Source organism: Cavia porcellus, unplaced genomic scaffold (assembly GCF_034190915.1).
Source record: "Cavia porcellus strain 051 isolate PalLab524CR breed Dunkin Hartley unplaced genomic scaffold, mCavPor4.1 scaffold_13, whole genome shotgun sequence".
Taxonomy (NCBI): Eukaryota; Metazoa; Chordata; class Mammalia; order Rodentia; family Caviidae; genus Cavia; species Cavia porcellus.
In genome coordinates, this window is record NW_026947496.1 from 5702016 (window position 1) to 5719113 (window position 17098).

A 17098-nucleotide genomic window follows, 5' to 3' on the forward strand; every position below is an offset into this window, starting at 1 on the left:
TATTTCAGTTTTCATCTCTCTAATAACCAGTGATGTTTAATAATTTTATACATTTATTAGCTATTTGTATTTCTTCATCTAAAAATGTGTATTCATTCCAGATGCCCATGTTTGGATAGATTCTTTATTTTGGAGGAAGATGTCTGATGATATTTTTAGTTCTTCATATGTCTAGATAGAAGTTCTTTGCCTGAAGGACAACTAGCTAGCATTTGTCCCACTCTGTGGATTATCTTTTCACCCCATTGGTGATCTCTTTTGTTGTGCAAATGATTTTTATAGGATCAGATTCCATTTCTTGATGTTTTGTAGAATCTCCTGTGTGATTGGGGTTTTATCCATGGAATCTTTGCTGCATGCATGCCCTCAAGAGTTCTGCCTACTTTCTCTTGTTGCAGCTTTAGATTTTTGTTTTGATATTTAAGTCCATGACATGTTCTTTATTTTTGTTTATTTCATGGTGATCGGCTTGGGTCTAGTTTCAGTGTTTGGCCGGATGAATGCCAGAATTTCCAACATCATTTATTACAGACACTTTCCTATTCCAGTGAAGGTGTTTGGCTCTTTGTCAAAGATAAACTGGCTGAATGTACTTGGAGTCATTTCTGCACCTACTAATCTGTCCCATGTTCCATGAATGCTCAGATGTATTTTTGGGTTTTTCTGTTACTTTTGATGTCATTGTTTTTCTTTTTGTCAGTACCGTGTTGTTTTTATCACAGTAGGTTTTTAACAAAATTTCAAGTCAGGCATTGTAATTGTCCATGCGTTACTTTTGTTGCCAAGAACTGTTTGTGCTCATGTGAGTCTCTTGCAATTCTAAGTGAAGTTGAGGAATGTTTTCTCTGTTTTTGAGATGCACACTACTGATGTTTTTTTCCTTGGGATTGCAATAAATCAGTATAACAATATTTAGAGTATTGCAATGTTCACCATTTTGGTTCTACCTTTCCATGAGCAAGAGATATGTTTTTTGTTTTCTGATATCCACTTCAATATTCTTCAGTGTACTACAATTTAAATGTATAGGTATTTTACTCTCATTGTTGGATTGATTCCAAAGTATTCCTTTTTTTTTTTTTGGATGCAATTGTGAATGTGCAGTTTCCCTAATTCCTCTGTCAGTGAGTTTTTTCACTGTATACAGGAATGCCATTGGTGTTTGAATGTTAATTTTTCTATCCAGCTACATGAGTGAATTAAATTGGCAAGTCTTTTGATGGAGTATTGAGGTTGTATGGAGTATTGTGGAATGTCAAGTCATCTGCAAATAATGATAATTTAATATCTCACTTTCCTATCCTTATTCCTTTTATTTCTTCCTCTTGTCTAATTTCTCTGGTATTTAGAGAACTACATTGGATAGGAACAGTGATGGTGTACATCCTTGCCTTGTTCTCGATTTTAGAGTGAAGGCTTTAAGTTTTTGACCATTTACTATGATGCTGGCCATTAGTTTGTCATAGATGGTCTTTTATCAGATTAAGATAAAGGCCATCTTTTCCAACTTTTGATTACTAATTGGTGTTAGACATCATCAAATGCAGTGTTCAGTGTTTATTGAGATGATCATGTGATTTTTGTTTTTGGCTCTGTTTTTATGATGTACTACATTTATTTATTTGTGCATGTTGAACCATTCTTTTATTTTTGGGATGAATCTTATGTGATCAGACATAGAATATTCTTGATTTGCTGCATTCTGTTTGAAAATATCATAAAAAGATTTTGGCATTTATGTTTATTAGTGTGATGAGTCTCCAGTTTGCTTTTGTGATTGGGTCATTCTCTTGTTTAGTTATCAGAGCAATACTGGCTTTCAGGAATGCTTTTGAATATATTGATTTGCTTTCAATTTCATTAAAGAAGTTCAGTGGAAAATGAGCAAAGATGGCAGAGTGATAACCACATACTACAGAGACTCTCTGAGATAGTCAACTTAGAATTCAACATAATAGAGTGTGGAGAGTCCTGAACAGAGAGAGATGAATTCTGTCATCCCAAGAAGAAACTAACGTGAGAACAACCAATCAAACATAAAGTCCTGGTTCTACAATTGGAATAGCTAAAGGTTCAGTGCTCTTGTTGCAATGCCCAAACTTGTGTAGCAGCAACTTGCCAAGCTGTCCAATTCCTGCCACTTCGACTCACTGGAAACACAGTCACACGGAGGCTGGGGGTCGTCATGCTGAATGGAGAGCTGAGCTAGCAGGGATTCTGAATCGACCTGTGGTGAGTGATAGAAATAAAACCATTCCACTGAAAAAGGGGCTCCAACAGATGACATTCTGGCAGCTGGAAGGACTGGCAAGAAAAAGGGGCAGCAGTGATTTCAGTCAGTTGTTCCCTTCCTGAATGGGATTGGTGGAGTGAGCTTGGCCTGAGTAATGTGACCTGGCTGAGATCCAATAGTTTATCTGTAATCAATTACCTTTGGCAGCAGCACACACTAATGCAGTGAAGGACTCAACAGTTTGACTGATCTGGAGGGGAGGGGCCAGCATATGCTGCCCCTATTACAACTTAGCACATTGCAGTGGGAATGGTCACCTAGCCAGCATGCTTCAGAAGACTTGTAACCAACAAGGTTAGAAACCAGGGCCTCCTGGCAGAAGCAAAAAAGATGGGAAGAGGAAGCAACACGAAATAGTCCCCAGGTTCCAGCCCTGAGAACAGTAACCCAGGACAGGTAAATACAAAGGAGAATCACACCAAACAAGCAATAGCAGACACAGCACCATTGGAAATAAAGAGCTGTCTTTAAGACCCCATAGATGATTTCAAAGGGGAGATATTTAGGCAAGTAAAGCAAGATATAAGAAGATTAATAAAAGATGCTAAGCACCACTCGAGAAGACAGAGACAGAAGAATGGAGGAACTCAAGCAAAGGAGAGAACTATTTGATGAAGAATATAAAAATATAGAACACATGAAGCATATTCAAAGAGTTTACCAGGAAATTAAAAACTCGATAGAAAGATGGTAAAACTGCTTGAATGAAACTAAGGATAGATTATCCAAACTGGAGGACAGGTTTGCAATGTGGGATGATGAAAGGAAAAACTTTTTAAAAATAACAAGGAAAGAAGCAGTAACAATACAAAGGCTAGAAGATGACAAGAGGATCTATAACTTGAGAATAAAGAATGTGAATGAAGAAGCAGTGGTACAAACAAAGGAACTACCACGTGTATTCACTGAAATAATTATGGAAAACTTCCCAAGCATAGGAAAAGGAAATGATATTCAGATGTATGAGGCATTCAGAGCTCCAGCTACCTACAACCAAAACAGAGCTGCACCCAGGCATATAATAATGAAGATCCCAGAAATTCAATATAAGAACAGAATATTAAAAGCTGTTAGATACAAGAAACAGACACCCTAAAGGAAGGCCCATCAGAATAATGGCAGACTTCTCAACATACCATCAAGTCAAGAAGAGCCCGGAGCAAAATATTCCAAGCCCTGAAAGAAAATAACCCTCCATCCCAGATTGATGTATCCATCAAAAGTGTCTCTAAAAATTAATGCAGAAACAAGATGCTTTCAAGATGAAGAGGAACTTGGGAAATTCACGACCACCAATTCAACTCAACAGAGAATACTGCAGGGCACTGTAGAGAGAGGAAAAAATTGCTAGGATTCCAGGAACAGTGGCAGAGAGACCTCAATGAATGGAGCAGAAAACAGAATGAAGAAGACAAGCAAACAACTGATGGCAAAAAAGAACATAACAGATATGAGGCAGAGAGGGTTGGTTATAATCTCTAATATAGATGGCCTTGATACACTAAATTAAGAAAAAAAGAACCACATGTAGAGTAGGTCAGGAGGTAGGGTTCAGTAACACACTATTTATAGGAAATATAATTAACATGAAAGAGTACATGTAATGAGAATCAAGTATGAGAAAACCACGCTGTAAATAGTAGTTTGCTCCTCTCCCAATTTAAAACCCAGGATCTTGGTGAGACCCAAAAATGCACAGTGTATTCTGGGGAAGTGAAAGGGGAGGGAGAGTTTTAAAAAGATGGCAGAAGATATTGTTAACAGTGTATCAGGATTTAAAACTCACATTACTTGCACCATTTTGCTTAGATAGATTTTATTCTGTCCCAGTTTGGCTACTTGCATTAGACTTGAGGGCATAGACAGCTATGCCAAAAATGTTGGGATATAGCACAGTAATCATCTTTAATTTTCTATTAACTTAATCTGGAGCTCTGTATGACTTATACTGTTTTATCACGACTACTCTTAGTTAAAACTGATTTGCTTGATTGCTGTTTGCTATCCACAGATTTTATTCAAAATGAAATGATTGATATTATCAAGTCTGAGAGTATAGACAACTCATTATGATACACATTCTGGTTTGATTACTGCCTGTTTTGGAAGTTTTGTACTATATACAAAGTTGTGTTTTTATTAATACTGTTATGTACTGGTATATTCAATTATACTATGTCTGATGATGTAGCCAATTCTATTGAAGATAACAAGAGACAACACAGGAACTAGGCTAGAACTCCTTGTACAACAGTCTTATATGTCTTTTTTTGTTTCATGTGTTTATAGGAATGTGTTTTGTTTTGTATTGCTTTGTTTTGTTTCTCCCTCTAATACAGAAAGGATAGAAATACATGTTAAGAGTCATGCATGTGTAGAACCTATAAAGAGTTATGACAACTGATCATGTGACATATGATGAAATGAACAGATACTTTGAAGAAAAAGAGACACTAAAGTACCCAGTACTGATCCTAGAGTGTCATAATGTGAAACCCAGCAATAGTATTTATTCTTTGTTCAGAGTGATATTAGCCTGCCTGGGTTTGTTCAATCTCAACACAATTGAAGATATGGATAACTGCATGTATGTTTAAGTGTATAGGATTGATAACCATATTTCTAAGTTTTTGTTGGATAGTTGAACTGAACTTGTTGCAGTCTCACTGTTTGAATCCCCACTTTATATGTTCCACTTTAGTATCTTGAATAACTATTGGTAAGAGGACAATCTGTAATCATCAACTAGTGATTTAGTACTGTTTATCTTTTTCTTTGAATGTATGTATTATTTCTACCCGTTTTCTGTTTTGTTTAGTCTTTCTTTAAATAAAATATTAAAAAAGAAAAAAAAAGAAAAAGAAAATCTGCAAATGTGTGGAATTAAAAGAATAATGTATGGGATAAAAAAAATCACACAAAAGTTTCACTTTTCTGCTTTTTCCTCACTGTTTGAGGTGGAAATATAGCTTCTTGACTTTATCACTTTCTCCTAATATAAATAAGCACTTCATTCTGATTTGCTTTCTTATTTTGATACTTTTGTCTATTCAATATCAACATACTCAAAATAATTTTAGTTGATTTATCTTAGTGAAAGTTGCATGTTCATTAGGAAAACATGTGTTTTCTGTTATTCTTAAATTATCTTAAAATTGTCAATAAGAAGGGGCAAAAAAGAGTAAACAGAAAAATTGAAACAAAGCTTTTGTAAATAAAGAGATGAATAAGGTTTGAAGGGAGGAGAAGGAAATGGGAAAAAAGAAGCAAGATATACCATGTACAAGAAGAAATTCCCTATGATGACTATTATCACTATGTATATCTAAAGTGTACCAATAAAAGTAAAAGAAAAAATGTCATTCAAATGAAAAAAAAAGAAGTTCAGTGACATTAGGCCTTATTTAAATTTCTTGTAGAATTCAACAGTGAACTCATAGGGGCCAGGGCTTTTCTTGATAGTTATGTCATTACATTTTCAATTTCCCTGACTAACGTGGGGTTATTTGGAGTGTTTATATCTTATTGATTCAGAGATGGTGATTCTTATTTGTGTGGGAATCTGTCCATTGCTTCTGTGTTTTCCATCTTACTTAGTACATGTTCTCCAAGTAGGTATTGAGGATCTGAATTTCCATAGAATCCACTGTGATTTCACCACTGTCATTTCTAATTGCTTGAATTCAAGTCAATTCTTCCTCCTTTTCATTGAGAATGACTAGAGGTTTATCAATTTTATTTAATCTTTCAAAGAACTAACACTTTGATTCTTTGAATTTTTGTATTGTTTTCTCAGTCTCAATTGCATTCCTCTCTGCTTTTATCTTTATACTTTCCTTCTTCATATGAGCTTTTGGTTAGATTTGTTTTTTCCATTTTTAGTGGTTGAGGTGTAATGTTAAGTTTTTCATTTGACCATGTTCTATTTTCCTGATGTGAGAATTTACCACTATAAATTTCCTTCATGTGACTGATGTCTTTGTATTCCATAAGTTCTGATGTGTTTTATGGGCATTTTCATATAATTGTAGATGCTGTTTAATTTCTTCTGTCATTTCCTGTGTGACTCATTCGCACTTCAGGAGGGTTTTGTTTAGTACTTATGTGTTTATTTAGCTTTTGTGATTTCTTTTGACATTGATTTCCAATTTCATTGCTCTGTGCTCAGATAATATGCATGAGGTCATTTCAATTTCTTTGCACTTATGTAAGAATGCTCAGCGGGCTACTATAGGATCTAACCAGGACACTGTCCCTCATGCAGCAGAGAAGAATATGTAATCTGATGTGATGGGGTTAATACTTTGTAGACATTTACCATGTCCATTTTTTCACAACTTAGTTTTAATTGTGATATGTTTTGGTTGATTTATTTCTTGCTGATACACTTAATTGTGAGAGACAGGTATTAAGTTTCTGCATTAAATTGTGTTAGTTCTTGTTTGATTATTCATGTCTGTTAGTATTTGTTTATGTAGTTTGGTGCAAGTGTTTGGTGCACATATATTTATGATTGTCATCTTTTTCTTGAAGTCTTCCCTTAACAAGTATGTAGTGACACTTGTCTCTTTTCCTCACTCTTAGCTTGAAATTTCCATCGTGTGCTTATAGAATAGCTACTCCTGTCTTTCCTGGGATCTGGTCACATGAAGTATTTTTTCTCTCCTTTGACTTTCAGTCTGTGAAATTATTTTGAGTTAAATGTGTTTCTTCAATGCAGCATATTGTTTGATCTTGCTTCATGATCCATTCAACTGATCTGCATCTTTAGATTGGTGCATTGAGACCATTTACATTGATGGTTATAATAGATATGTATTGGCATATCTTTCTCATAATATTTCCTTCTTGTTGGTTTCCTGACTTTTTCCTCTATTTAATTGCTTGCCTTCCTTGTGAATTCCATGCACTGGTGTTCATATGGTTGTGGTTTTCACTTTATTTCTCTCTTTAATTTTTTTTGAGATAGGATCTTCCTATGTAGATCTGGCTGGTCTTGAGCTCACTAGAGAAATGAACCTACCGATTTGTAGCCTTGTGAAAGCAAGCCTATGTGTTCAGACCTTTGTGCTTTCAGATTCCCCTCAGATGATTCCAAGACATGTGTGCTCCTGTGTCTGATTCCAAAAGCCTGATGCTCATGTTTAATGGATCTGCCTTCCCCACACCCCACATGCAGACCTCTGTGAAATCCAAAGCCTTCAACTTTTATAACCCAGTGTAGGCGTATCCACATTCAGTCTTCTTCCATGATTCTTATTTGGTTAAATATTCCATTCTACCTCAACTTCAGGAGTTGAAATATTTTCTGGATTTCCCCCCAAGCTTTAGATCTTTTATACCCAATTCCTAAGATATCTGTCTTTTTAGATAACAAACTGATTATTTTTTAAAAAATTTATTTAAAAGGAAAAAAAAAACAAAACAAAACAATGTAAGGATACAAGTAATACAGAACTACAAAAAAAAGTAAGAAATCACCAGTTAAGAGATTACACATCATCATCTTAGAGATAGTTGCTCAAGTCACAGGATCAAAGCATACAAAGTGGATATTCAAACAGTGAGACTGCAAATAGTTGTGTTCAATGATCCAACCAAAAACATTAATATGGTCATCTATCTTAACACACCTGAACACACTTGCAGCTGTATCCTTTAGAGCACTTTTTTCCTCGATTTTTTTACCTCAAAATTTAAACATTATTACTCCCATAGTTCTATTTACTTTTTTTGGAAGAAAACGAAACCAATTATGACAAAACAAAGCTGTCAGTCAAAACCAAGGATAGACATAGCACATGATGTAAAAACAGAGTACAAGGTTATCAGCAATGGTTACCATAATGCCTCTTGCTTCCTAAAAAAGAATTGCCTATATCATTAGGTATTATAAAGTTGAGCAAAACAGTACAGAGCAAGGCCAGTAAAACCTAAACATTGTAAACATTACAGGACTTCAAAAGAAGATAATAGTCAAACCAGAATGGGCATCATAGTGAATCTTATTTCCTTCAAAGTAGTTGCCTATATCCTCAAACTTGATACTATCATACAGATTGGAACAGAGTCTAATCAGTGAAAACAAGATCGTGGGAGTATTACAGGACTTTAAAACAAGTTAATAGGAAATCAAAAAGAGTTACTATTTATATATCCTAATTTTTTAAATTTTTCCCCTTAATTAAGACAAACATAAGAAATAACTAAATATTTTTTTTAAAGAATAAGGGGGAGATTGAGATAAAACAGGACATAACAATATAACAATAGAGGTCAAAGCATGACTGTTTCAGCAACCTAGTACTTCACCAACATATAACCTGACTTAATAGTAGTTACCATAGTGCCTGTCTTTTTCCTTGAAATATTTGGATAAAACTTCATATACTATAGCTTCAAATATTTCCATATCAAGAAGCCCAGAATAAAGCCTTTCTAATTAATGAGTGAAAACTTTATAAGGCTTCAAGGCCACATAAATGGAAATCATGATTACCACATATTTTTATATATTTGAATCATTACTTACATTAGGGAAACTATTTGGTATTCACACATGCGAGATTGATTTATTTCACTTATGAGTTTGGTCTCAAGCTGCGCCCATTTATTGATAAAAATCTCAATGTGATCCTTCTTTATAGCTGAATAATACTCCATTGTATGGAAATACCACAACTTTTTTATCCATTCCTCAGTTGATGGACACTTGGGTTGTTTCCAAGATTTGGCGATTACAAATTGTGCTGCTATAAAGATCGGTGCACATATATCACTGTGGTATGATGCTTTCAGTTCTTCTGGAAATATGCCTAGAAGTGGAATAGCTGGAATAAATGGGATTTCCAATCCCAACTTTTTGAGAAATCTCCAGACAGATCTCCACAAAGGCTGTACCAGTCAACACTCCCACCAGCAGTGCAAGAGAGTTCCTTTTTCCCCACAGCCTCTCCAGCATTTGTTGTCGGTTTTCTTGATCCTGGCCATTCTTTCAGGAGTGAGATGGTATCTCAGTGTGGTTTTAATTTGCATTTCTCTAATGACCAATGATGATGAGCATTTTTTCATGTATTTATTTGCCATTTGCATTTCTTCATCTGAGAATTGCGTATTCATCTCAGATGCCCATTTTTGGATTGGATCTTTGAATTTTGGAGGTCTGAGTTTTTTTAATTCTTTATATGTTTTAGACAAGAGTCTAAACTTAGACAAGAGTCTCTTGTCTGAGAGAGAGTTCACTAAAATCTTTTCCCAGTTTGTGGGTTTTCTTTTCACTATGCTGGAGATTTCTTTTGACATGCCGAAACATTTTAATAAGAAGTGGTCCCAGTTATTGATTCAGGGAAGTATTTCCTGTGCGGTTTGAGTCCTGTTCATGAATTCTTTACCTACTCCTATGTCTCCAAGGTTTCTACCTAATTTGTCTTCCAATAGATTTAGTGTTTCTGTTTTAATATTCAGATCTTTGACCCATTTAGATTTTAATTTAGTACATGGTGATAGACATGGGTCTAGCTTTAGTTTTTGGCAAATGGAGAGCCAGTTTTTCCAGCACCATTTATTAAAGAGACTGTCGTTCTTCCAGCGAACATGCTTGGCTCCTTTATCAAAGATAAGGTGGTTGAGTGTGTTTGTAGTTGTGGTTGTATTTTCTAATCTATTCCATTGATCTTCGGTTATGTTTTGATTCCAATACCATGTTGATTTTACTACTGTTGCTTTGTAGTATAACTTCAAGTCAGGGATTGTGATGCCTCCTGCTTTGTCTTTGCTGCTTAGAATTGCTTTTGCTATTCTAGGTCTCTTCTGGTTCCAGATGAAATTTAGGAGTGATTTCTCTAGATCTATAAGGTATGTTGATGGTATTTCTATTGGGATTGCATTGAATCTGTATAACAGTTTTGGGAGAATGGCCATTTTCACAATGTTTGTTCTTCCTATCCATGAGCAAGGGATGTCTTTCCATTTTCTGAGATCATCTTCAATTTCCTTTTTCAGTGTATTATAATTTTCACTGTATAAGTCTTTCACTTCTTTCATAAGAGTAATTCCTAAATATTTCATTTTTTTGGTTGCTAATGTGAATAGTCCAGTTTCTCTTATTTCCCTCTCTGTGATTTTGTTATTCGTGTATAGGAATGCTATTGATTTGTGAGTATTGATTTTGTATCCAGCCACATTACTGAATTTATTTATTGTATCTAAGAGTCTTTCAATGGAGTTTAGGGGGTCTTCTATGTAGATATCATGTCATCTGCAAACAATGATAATTTAACTTCTTCTTTTCCTATCTTTACTCCTTTTATTTCTCTTTCTTGCCTAATTGCTCTGGCTAGTACTTCCAGTACTATATTAAATAGGGGTGGTGATAAACGACATCCTTGTCTTGTGCCCAATTTTAAAGTAAAGGCTTTCAATTCTTGGCCATTTAGTATGATGCTGGCTGTTGGTTTGTCATAAATGGCCTTTATTATATTGAGGTAAAGACCATTTATTCCAATTTTCTGTAAAGTTCTTATCATGAATAAATGTTGGACCTTATCGAAGGCTTTTTCTGCATCTATAGAAATGATCATGTGATTCTTATTTTTGGCTTTATTGATATGGTGGTTACATTTATTGATTTGCGTATGTTGAACCATCCTTGCATTCTTGGGATGAATCCCACTTGGTCATGGTGTATAATCTTCTTGATGATTTGCTGGATCCTATTTGCCAATATTTTATTGAGGATTTTTGCATCTGTGTTCATTAGGGAGATCGGTCTATAGTTCTCTTTTTTAGTTGGGTCTTTCTCCGGTTTTGGTACTAGAGTAATATTTGCTTCCAGGAATGACTTAGGAAGGATTGCTTCCCTTTCAATTTCATTGAATAGTTTGAAGAGTGTCGGCATTAGGTCTTCTTTGTATTTCTTGTAGAATTCTGCAGTGAATCCATCTGGGCCTGGGCTCTTCTTGGTGGGTAAGGACTGAATTACATTTTCAATTTCATTAGCAGAGATTAGGTTATTCAACAGTTTTACATCCTCTTGATCTAGCTTTGGTACTTCATATGCTTCTAAGAATCTGTCTATTTCTTCTGTGTTATCAAACTTTTGAGAGTAGAGGTTTTCGAAATAGGTGTTGATGATCTTCTGTATTTCTATTGGGTCTGTAGTGATTTCTCCTTTTTCATTTCTTATTGCATGAATTTGAGCTTTTTCTTCCCTTTTTAAAATAAGGTTGGTTAGGGGCTTTTCGATTTTATTTATTCTTTCAAAGAACCAACTCTTTGATTCGTTGATTCTTTGGATTGTTTTCTTAGTCTCTATTGCATTGATTTCTGCTCTGATTTTTATAATTTCCTCTCTTCTTTTGGCTTTGGGCTTGACTTGCTCTTCTTTTTCTAGCTGTTTGAGGTGTAGCATCAAGTTATTTATTTGTATTCGTTCTGTTTTCCTGATGTGGGAACTCAGTGCAATAAATTTTCCTCTCAGGACGGCTTTCATTGCATCCCAGAGATTCAGGTAAGTTGTATCTGCATTTTCATTTTCTTTTAGGTATTGTTTAATTTCTTCTTTAATTTCTTCTGTGACCCACTGATTACTCAAGAGTGTGTTATTCAGTTTCCATGTGTTTGCTGGATTTTTGCAGTATCTTTTATCATTAATTTCTAATTTCAGAGCGCTATGATCCGATAATATGCAAGGGATGATTTCAACTCTTTTGCATTTGTTTAAATATGTTCTGTGAGCTAATATATGGTCTATTGTAGAAAATGATCCTTGTAATGCTGAGAAGAATGTGTATTCTGATGTTGTTGGGTGGAACGTTCTGTATATGTCTATCAAACCCATTTGTTCACAGGTGTGATTCAGTTCTGTTATTTCTTTGCTCATTTTCTGTCTAGTTGATCTGTCCCCAGGTGTCAATGGCATATTAAGGTCTTCTGTTACAATTATGTTACTGATAATTTGAGTTTTCATTTCTGTTAATAATTGTTTTATATAACTGGGTGCTCTGGAGTTTGGTGCGTATATATTTAAGAGTTATCTCTTCCTCTTGGAGTTTTCCTCTTATGAGTATGTAATGACCTTCTTTGTCCTTTATGGTCATTGTTGGTTTAAAGTTCACGTTGTCTGCAAACAGAATGGCTACTCCTGCCTTTTTTTGGATTCCTGCTGCATGACGAATTGTTTTCCATCCTTTGACTTTCAGTCTGTGAGTATCCTTCTGGGTTAGATGGGTTTCCTGCAAACAGCATATGTTTGGATTTTGTTTCTTGATCCATTCTGCTAGTCTGTTTCTTTTGATTGGTGCATTGAGACCATTTACATTAATGGTTATTACTGTTAAATGCTGGTTAATTGTAGGAATGTTATCTCTCTGCTGTTGCATCTTTATCTTTCTGTTCTGTTTAATTATTTGCTTTGCTTAGTGGTTTTTTCCTTTGTGTATCTAAACTGACTTTCAGTATTTTTTGCAGGGTTGGTTTGGTGTTCATGAAGTTCTTCACTTGTTCTTTGTCATGGAAGTATCGTATTTCACCATCTATTTTGAATGATAGTTTTTCAGGATACATCAGTCTAGGTTGGAAATCATTTTGCTTTAGGATCTGGAATACTTCACTCCATGTTCTTCTTGACTTTATCGTTTGTGCTGAGAAGTCTGCTATGATTCTGATAGGTTTTTACTTTATAAGTGATCTGTCTTTTCTCTCTGACAGCTTTTAATAATCTATTCTTGTGTTGGATTTCAGGGATGGTGATTATTATATGTCTGGGTGCAGTTTTATTTTGGTTATGACTATTTGGAGTTCTATAGGCTTCACTGATCCTGATGTCAGTTTCTGATCTCATGCTTGGGAAATTTTCAGCTATCACTTCTCTAAATATCCTCCTGACATCCTTCATGTTGTCTCCCTCTCTTTCATTAATCCCTATCATTCTTATGTTATTCTTCTTTGCATCGTCTTGCAGTTGTTGAGTTGTTTCCTGATTCCTTGTTATTTTCAAAAGATCTTTCCTTTCCTGTTCACTAGCTGCAATCCTGTCTTCAAGGTCTGCAATTCTATCTTCACTTTCATTAAGGTGGTTTTTACAACTTTCAGTGGAGTTTTTTATTTCCTGTATATCTCTGTGCATCTGCATTATGTATTCTGTTTGTTTCTTATATTGCTCGTCTAGCGATTCTATCTTTTTGTTTAGTTCCTCCAATTTTTCATCACCATAATTTTGATGGCATTACTTTGTCTCAGTGGATTGCTTTAGATAAGTTGATTATTTTCACCATAACAATCCTGCTGGCCCATGAGTATTTGTGGCCTTTCTTTTGCCTAGTTTCTTCTTCATTCTTTACAGTGCTTAAGAATATGCATTGCAGCTGTCTCTTACTAAATTGGATTCAGTTCATTTCCAGACATTTTTTGAATATATTGAAAGTGGAACTATTTATTTAATGATTTTCTTAATGAAATTTTTACTGGTGTATAAAACAGCCATTGATTTTTACGTTGATTTTAAAATTTGGCTCATTGCTTAACGTGTTTTATCTGATGAAAAAGTCTGCTGGCAATTATAGAATATTCCAGGAAACATTTCATCTCCAAACAAGATGATTTGATTTCTTTCTTAAATATTTGCAAAGTGTTTATTTCGCACAATAGGTCAGACTAAAAAATAAAGTAGTATATCACATAACAGTGAGGATCCCTTGTGTTAATTGTCATTTCAGCAGAAATGCTTTTATTTTTTCTGTTCAGTAACATCCTGATGGTGGATGGACTGTAGTACAGTGAGGTAAGAAACTTCTATACCTTGTATTTGCAAGACTTTATTTTGAAAGAAAGCAGAATTTTGTTCAATGCTTTTATCTTGTCTATTGAGATAATTTGAAGATTTCCATATCAAAGTGATGTATTATTATTGTTAATTTGCATATGTCAAATTTTTTTGCATCATAAATTTGATCATGATGCATAATATTTTATTCTTAGATTATAAATATTTCATTGACTTTTACATTTGTGTTTATTTGCAACCTCTAAAACTACAGGAGTAACACAACTGATACAATACAAAGAATGTATTTGAGTTAATCAATCAAAATGACTCATAGCTTTCCCAATGTTTTTTGATTATTCTTTTTTATAGACAAATCTATGTATCAGCTAATACAGAGTTAAAACCTAAAATTTAATGCATCTTTTAAAATTCAAATAAGTAAAATATGTCCCAGAGAGAACAGAGTATTTTAATAAAAGGTTTTGCATCTGAAATTCAATCCTATTTTGTTATCAACATACTTGAGTGAAATTCTTGCACGTGTGAAATTTTAATACTTCTTCATATTTATTTTACATGTAAGATTTTAATGAAAAGATATACTGGCCATTTATGTTTTTATGTATAATTAGGTTTATCAGTACACCTGAGACATACAGAATGATCATTTTCATCATAGTGAATTTGTACATGATATATTTTAATCTCTATTTTTCTCAATCCTCTCTCCTTACTTCAACTCATCCTCCCCTCTCAATTTACAAAGCTTTGTTCCCATCTTAATCTTTTTAAAATCTTTTTTTGACCTTTTCCCTTCCTTGTTTCACCCTTCCTACTGCCTTATTTTTCTTTACTTTTCAACAAATACTACCCATTTCACAATATCTTATATTTTGGTCCTCATTTACTCTTTCAGTTTCTCACAGCAAGGAAACAATGCAATGTTTACTCATGTTAATCCAATTTATTTCACTTAAAACTTTGGTTTCAAATTGCATACATATATCTTGAAATAGCTCAAATTTATCCTTTAAGGCCAAGTAGTACTATTACATCATATAAAACAAACCACATCTTCTTTTTCATTCTTTGGCTGATGGGTATTTGGGTTGTTTCCAAGATTTACCTATGACAAACTATGTTTCTATGAATATGGGTGGGCATATATTACATGGTATGATGCTTTGAATTCTTCTGGAAAAATACCAGAAATGGAAAACCTGGGTCAAATGGGATATCTAACCCAATTTCTGAAGAGTCTCTGTACTGATTTCCATAGTGGTCGTACTAGACTACAAACAAGACAGAACTTTCCTTTTTCCACAGAACCCCTTCATTATTTGTTATTTGTTGGTTTCTTGATTTTAGCCATTTGTTCTGGAGTGAGCTGGAATCTTAGCATTGGTTTAATTTGTACCTTGCTAATAACCGGTGATGTTGAACCCTGTTTCATATGTTTACTTTCCACTTGTATTTCTTCATCTGATACGTGTGTATTTATAGAAAATATTCATTATTGAATTAGGTCTTTAAATTTAAATTGTGCTGATATTTTTTTCAGTTCCTTATATTTTGTAGATAGAAATTCTTTGTCTGTGGGACAACTAGCTGTAATTTTTCCCACTCGGTGGGTAGTTTTTTCACACTCTTGGTCATTTTTTCATTGCTGTTGTGAAAAAGTTTTTTTTTATACAATGAAATCCCAGTTATTTACTCTGCCTCATTTCTTATGCAGATGAGGTTTTGTTCATAAATATTTGCCTGCATGCACATTGTCAAGAGTTCTGCTTATTGTCTCTTCCAGAAGATCTAGTGTTTCTCTTTTAACGTTCAAGTCTTTGATCCACTTTGATTTTAGATTAGTGCATAATGATAGACAGGTTTAGAGTTTGGTGTAAAGACAGCTAGTTCTTCCAGCATCCGTGTGGTTTCTTCCAGTGAAGAACAGCTTAGCTAGGGTTAAAGATAAGGTGGCTGAGTGTCAATGATTATTTTGTGGCTGTTTGATAATTTTCAGATATCTTTTTTCATATGGTCAATAGTAGTAATTTCTGTGTTCAGGATCTGACATTCTTTTTCACCTCCATTCAACCTGTTGTGTATACTATTTATTGAGGTTTTAATCTCTTGGATTTCTGTTTGGATCTGTTTGATGGATTCCATTTCTTTCCTATGCTGGACATTCATAGTTTCCATCATTGTTCTAAACTCTTATAATTTTATCTGTGTCTACTCTATATCTTTCAATTTGAGCATCATTTCCTTTTGTACCTGAGAGATTTTTTGTCAGTAGCTTCTTCACTTGTATTTTTTTGCTTCTGTCATTATCATATCAGACTGCTCACTTATTTGGCTTCCAATTTACTCATCTTCCTGGGTTCTAGCCTTGTCCTGGGTAAGCAGGAAGTCTTGGGGTATATTTTACTTCTGTTTCTTGTCACTTTCTATTTTTTATTTCATTTTTTTGTGTTTATGCTTGCTGATTTCTAATGGAAAATTGCTTTATTACTAGAATCAAGGCTTCCATAGGGGATGTGTGTTCTTCAAGGATGTTTTCTATATATAAGCAATTCTTTATGTCTATCCCAAGATCCTACTTTCCCAGTTGTTCAATGAACAATACTTGCTATTTGGCTCAGCACTCAGTCCTTTCATACTGGCCTATGATGATGTTCATGACCTCATACAATCACAGTGTTGTTATAAATGGGAGAAAAACTGATTGTAACTTGTATAGGATCCTGACCAAAGTAGCAAAGTTAGCAATAAGAATAGCTTCAAGTAGAGCTTAGCTACTTACAAACTGTGTATATATTAACCGATTCCCCCAACTACAGGAGAAAATTATACTGTTTTTAACAAAATTCAGCATATACCATACCCTTGTTGCCTTAGTGGCATGACGTTACCCTGTTTCAGTGTGGGAGCTGTTAGGAGGGTTAGGGGACAGGATTAAGAGATGAATACAGTCAAATATAGTAAAATTAGTAGTATGCAGGTCAAAGAATGAGCATGCAAAGTTTGGGGAACTAAAGTACATG